The following is a 6,500-nucleotide window of genomic DNA, read 5'->3' as shown; positions in this document are numbered from 1 at the left end:
AAATCTAAAATATTGTGCGAAGAGTGGCATTTTTCAGAGCTACCGACAAAAAACGCAATAAACTGCAGATTTATTTAATAAATATTTTCACCCACTCTGTAACGCCACCATTTTAAATGCTCAATTTATTACTAAAAATATTTAAAATCATGGGAACACAACAAAGAGAATTTTGTTTTACTTTAAGCACTTGGAAATTTATTACAATTCATTTTTTAGAAAATCACTATAGTGAGATTTTTTCTGTAAAACCAACAGTATAGTTTATTTCTTTTAATTGCTACTGCTGCACTGTGTAGCTTAGAATGAAACTGAAATTTATTCTTAAAACAAAAAGTGCAAAGAAAAAACTGGCAATAGTTTGTTACTGGACACGAAGTACAAAAATAATGGTTTTAGATAATAATAAAAAAATTGCAAAAAAAGAATAAATATTATACAGAAATTGAGTGAAAAAACTAAATAAATTTTAAACTACATAAACAAAACGCGTGTGAACGTAACAAGTACATAAGTGAACGGATAGTTTTTAGACATTAAAGAAAAAATAAATAAATAAAACTAGCAAACTCATACATAAAACAACTAGCAACCATTTTGGAAGGTGAAATGCGAATAATAAATGCACTACAAAATTTTACTAGAAATTTAGAACTTTTTTCATAAAAAATTTCATTTAAAGTCTGTTATAAGGATTTTAACTTTTCAATAAATGTAATTTTTAAACAATATTTTCGATAAATTTGTTTAAAAAGAAATTTTTGTTTAATATCTTTTTCATACTTTTCTTACCACTGGAAATTTTTGATAAATTTTCTTTTTATGGGAAATTTCCTTTTCATTAAAAATGTTAACAAATTTCCATTTAAGAGAAAACTTTCAGTAAACTTCTTATTGTAAAAAATTTTCAAAAAAATTCCTTTTTATAGGAAATTTTCTATTGAATATAAATTTTTAACAAATTTCCTTTTTATGGGAAATTTTATATTCTAACCTAATTTACCGAGCTGGGAGTCGACGAACAATACCCGTTATAATATAGCAGACCAGAGTCTCTGGTGGAAATCGATCCCAAAACCTCCAGACTGACAGGCAGCCCACTACCATGACAGTCAGCACACTACCTTCTCTTTCACCCTTAATGGGAAATTTAAAAATTTTTATAGGAACATTTTTATAGGTAAGAACTAAATGTCTTTTAAAATGTAATTTTCGAAAAATAAAATAAATTTCTTTTTTATAGGAAATTTGCAATAATTTAATTATTTTAGCAAATTTCCGAAAAATTTCATTATTATAGCAGATTTCTAATCAATTTTTTTATTACAGGAAGTTTTCAATAAATTTTTTATGCGATATTTTCAATAAATAACATTTTTATAAGAAATTTTTAATAAATATCCTTTTTATATGATATATTCAATAAATGTCCTTTTTATAGGCTATATTAAAAAAAATTTCCTTTTTATAGGAAGTTTTCAATAAATTCCCCTTTTACATGAAAATTTTTTAAAACTTTCTTTTTATATGAAATTTTCAAAAATGTTTTTTTATATGAAAATGCGGTCAAAGGAAATTTTCAGTAATTTATTATATTTCCTTTTTATGGGAAATTTTTAATAAATTTCCTTTTATATAAACATTTGAAAATTTTATCATTTAAATTTTATATGAAAATTTTATCAAATGTTCTTTTTATAGGAAATTTTTAATTATCAACCAGCTATATGAAATTTTGAATAAATTATCTTTTAATAGAAAAATTTCAATTAATTTCCCTTTCATAATGAAAATGTTATCAAATTTAATTTTTATAGGAAATTTTTATAAATTTAATTTTTAAGGAAATTTTTTTAAATTTCCTTCTTATAAGAAATTTTCAAGTGTCCTTCTCTTTTAATTTTATAGGAAATTTGGAGTAGGAATAATTTTTGTAAGTTATTTTTAATAAATTTATTTTTTTCATAAAATATTCTAATCATAGGAAACGTTGCATAAATTTATATTAAAATTTTAATAATATAAATTTTTATAGAAAATTTTCAATAAATTTCCTTATTTAAAAAAAATATATTTAATAAATTTTTTATAGCTGGGAAATTTTCTAAATATTTTTTAACTTAAAATTTTCATAAAATTCCAATAAAGGACAATTTTCTTTTCAAAAAATATTCTAACATTTTCGTTTTTAAATAAACTTCTGAGCCAGGCTTACAGCACGAATACAGAACAGTTTGACGTAGCGTTGGCGGAACTGAAGACAGTGGTGATAATCCCATACATCCGCTTCGAATAATGCAACAATGGTTGGAACAACAAAAATATATGCTGACTATAACGAGAGTAGGATAAGATTCCTCAGATTAATTAAGTACCTGAACAAAGCTTGCTTTCTCATTGCTAGAATTTCCTCGAATTTAGATTCTGACTTTGGACGATGTTATTTTCATAAATTTTTTACTTGAGGATCCCAGATTGTAGAATTTTAAAGATTGTCCGATAATAGCCTTCATAGAAAATTATATGCAAGTTTTCTATTAACAGCTTACGATAAAGAATAGTACACAACTAGGCCGATAGCAAACGGGGTGTGTTTTTACAGATCTGAAATTATATACATAAACCCCCTAATTTCAACCTAACCTGACTTAGAAATTTTCGATCAATTTCCTTTTTTAATAGACATTCGATAAATTTTCTTTCCTTTTTAAATAACTTTAGGAAAATAGCTTTTCTGGAAGCTGTTCGATAAAATCCCTTTGTAGCAGTAGCGAACTTTAAAACCTGCTATCATATACATTTCATTTTCAATATTGATAAGTTCTGTTTGCCATTGACTTGCAACCACCAACAACTAACCAACCAACCAACATGAATTCATATGTTCTATTTCGATTGCATACAAATACGACGTATTTATAGAGAAATAAAAAAGAGTTCAACTTTGAATGCACGTAGTACACATAAATTGCCAACAAATTATGTGATAATTACTTTAAAATTGCTGTCATTACTTAACGCCATATGGTTTAAGCTAAAAAAAAAAACGAACTGACTTAAAGAGCATAACGAAGTGAAGTAAAGAGTTTTAACAGAAAAAACAAAACTGAATTGTAGCTAAATTGCCAATAAACGAAACTTTTAAAGGTGATAAGTGGCTTGTGATAAAACAATTATAGACAATGTCAAAAATTGTAATAACAGAAGTAAAGTTTAATAGAAAAACTATTAAAGATTTGGGTTAAAATACTTGAAAGAAAAGAAGAATTTCTAATAGTTAAAATTATAAAGAGAAAACTTTTTTTAATATTTTATTCCTTGCCTAAAATAGATTTTCTAAACGCCACGACGTATGAGTGATTTTAATTAGTTTGGACAACAACCATTATATAAGATAATGTCAAAATTTTAAATTATGATTAGCAGCCGTTTAAAACTTGTAAGAAAAAATTAAATGCTTTTTTTATACTGAAATAGTTTATTGCCATTCTTAATCCCAGACCCTTTTAATGTTTGCTAACCAGCATCTGCACTTAAATACAAAATTAATGAGTATAGAAATAGAATGGAAATGTTATATTTTTGGTCATTCGACTGGTTGCATAGATTGGAAGTACACACATGTAGCAGCTATGTGTTTTCTGGTTGCTGTAAGAATGTTGTTCAACGATCGACACAATATACAAGTACAAGTTTAGAAAATTAAATTGTATCTTAAGACTCATGTTGTTTTCAAAATTATTGCAAGGTGGTTGCTGTGATTGAGAAACCAAAAAATTTAATTGAAGCACATTTGCTGTGTTGTTTTTTTCTTCCTCTCTCTCTCTCTCTGCTGGCTTTGGCTTAAAAAGTTTTGTATGAATTATCATGACAGCGGAATCTACAATGACATGAAAAACTGCAACATTTTAGTATTTTACATGTTGCACACACATTTTTTCATGTAGTTACGTACATATATGTACCCAGCAAAAACTTGTATATCATGTAAGGTGTTAATGTGCTAAAATTTACTTATTCTATGACATGGTGATGTCATTGGAAAGAAGTACTTAACAAAAACTCTTACAAGTCATAAGAAAAAGTAGTCATTGTAAATCGAATGAAAAAACGTAGACAACTTCTTTAGCTTTAGAGCCTAAAGGTCTAATGAATAAGAGGGTTCGGCTTTACTTGGGTCCATGTTGATCCCTTTGTAAAATAATGGATATGCAAGTATTTATATAACGCATTTTTTGTAAGACCTTATTAAATCACTTCTATGTAACTCAGGTGATATGTAGTAGTCATTGAAAAATAAGTGGTTAGGTGAGTAATTATAAATGAAATTTCAAGTCACCTAGTTTTTGCTGGGTATATATGTTTTTATATAGAGATGCAGGAATGTATCCAGTGGTGTTTTTTTATATAATACATAGATTTATCATTTGACATTAAAAGCAATTAAGAAATGTTTTCTTTTTCTTTCAACAGAAGTGATCTACATGCTGGCATGTTTGTCTAAAGAAATTTTAATGAAATAGAAACGTCAGTGTTATTGTTGATTTGTTTTCTTTTTCTGTTTCTAGCTTTTCCTGTTGATGGAGATGTCAGAAATTTCAGAACAATGTTAATAGAGTGGTCATCATATTTAAAAAATGGTGGCTCTAAAAGTTTTACTTTTGAAGTAGAAGGTTATGCCATTAGCAGTTGGTTGGGGCCAAATGTTTAAAGGGTGTAAGGTTGTTATTTTATACTGCAAGAGCAGTTTGGAAAACAAAAAGGCAGACAGATAGACAGAGAGACGGACAGACAGATAGACATATAGAAAGACAGACAGATAGACAGGCAGACAGACAGAAAGACAGACAGACAGAAAGACAGATGGACAGACAGAGAGACAGATAGAATGACAAACCGACAGACAGTCAGACACACAGACTGAAACACAGACAGTTTGACAGACAGATAGACCGACAGATACATTGACAGATAGATAGACCGACAGACAGGCATTGACTCCGCTATCTATAAGGATCCGATCTTGTATATACCATTCTCTCTGATATTCGAATTTCGAAAAAATCCCATCTTAGTGGATCTGTTCGGTAGAAGAACAATGATTTTTCCTATTTCATCTGTTTAAGTTATTTAAATCATTCTGGAAATGTTTTTTGTCCTTTTGTATATTCTATATTGGTCTGAATCCGTCCGACCTTTTTGGTACAGTTGTAACTAATTTGATTTTAATATCTGTTGATAGACTAAAACTGAGAAAGGAACTTCTAATCAGAAAGTATCTATTTAATAGTGTTAAAATTTGAAAATAAGTTTAACAGATCGGTGGATCTGTCAAAGGACATTTATTGCCAAAACTAAATAACTAACAAATTAAAATGACATCTATCAGATTTTGAAAGGTTCTAAAAAATAGCTTTGTAATTATATATTCTTTAGAGTTTTTTTCCAATTACTAAAGTATAATTGACCTGAGTTGTAAATTACATTAAATTAAACAGTTTAAAATAATCACGACGACAATTAATCCTTAATTTGATTGTCACTTGGCAGTTGTATGTTAACATCAAATTTAATCACTTTAAACATTCTCTAATATACTTCTTTCAGTTCATGATTAATTTCAATTGCATTTAAACTCTAAAAAGGTTTAATTCGTTGTGTTTTTATTTCTACGGTAAATAAGTTAAGTTCCTTTCATTTTAATGATTAATTTTTCAAACAACTTTAACCTTCGGAATCTGTAATATTTTATTATTTCGAGACAAGTCAAGTTTACTGCAAAACATCATTAGTTCTACTGATATAAAATGACAAGTTGAAAAAGAACAAAAAAAATTAAATAAAACAAAAATAAATAATTTTTATAAAACAACAAACTTAAAAGACTTCTTTGCGAAACTATGATTTATGGCAATAAATTTAAACGTGAAACAAACAAAAAAATTAAACTAAGATGATGCAGTTAAAGCAGAAGCAATTAAGCATGAAGATGATAGCATGAAGCACCTAACTACCAACCACTAAAATATTAAAAACAATTTTAACGAATACGACAACAACATCAATAATAATGACAATAATAATTTTCATTAATTTTGTCAGATAAATGCAATCCAAACCACACTCACACTTGACTTGACTGAAGCATCAAATGATAATGATCGAATCCAACCACAGTGCAATTATAGTTCAAGTATTTCTTCTGTTAAAAAAAGTTAAATTAAAAATTCAAAAAAAAAAAAAATATTTTAATTTCGTCAGCAATGTTACCTCAATTTTACTAAAATCTTTGCTGAAACAAACAAAAGACTTAAGACATAAACTTGTTTTAATAAACAAAAAAATAGTTTTAAAAAAAAAATCATTTTCACTTTTCACAATTTTGCTTGTTTTGCAACAAAAAAATTTGTTTACTTTCTCTGTGATGGTGTGAGAGTGTTTTGTGGCAGAGCAACCATCATTATTATTTCCTTTTATTTTCTTTCCTTCCCATTTATAAT

This window comes from Lucilia cuprina, chromosome 4, assembly GCF_022045245.1.
Source record: "Lucilia cuprina isolate Lc7/37 chromosome 4, ASM2204524v1, whole genome shotgun sequence".
NCBI lineage: Eukaryota > Metazoa > Arthropoda > Insecta > Diptera > Calliphoridae > Lucilia > Lucilia cuprina.
Note: the sequence above shows the minus strand (reverse complement) of the source record.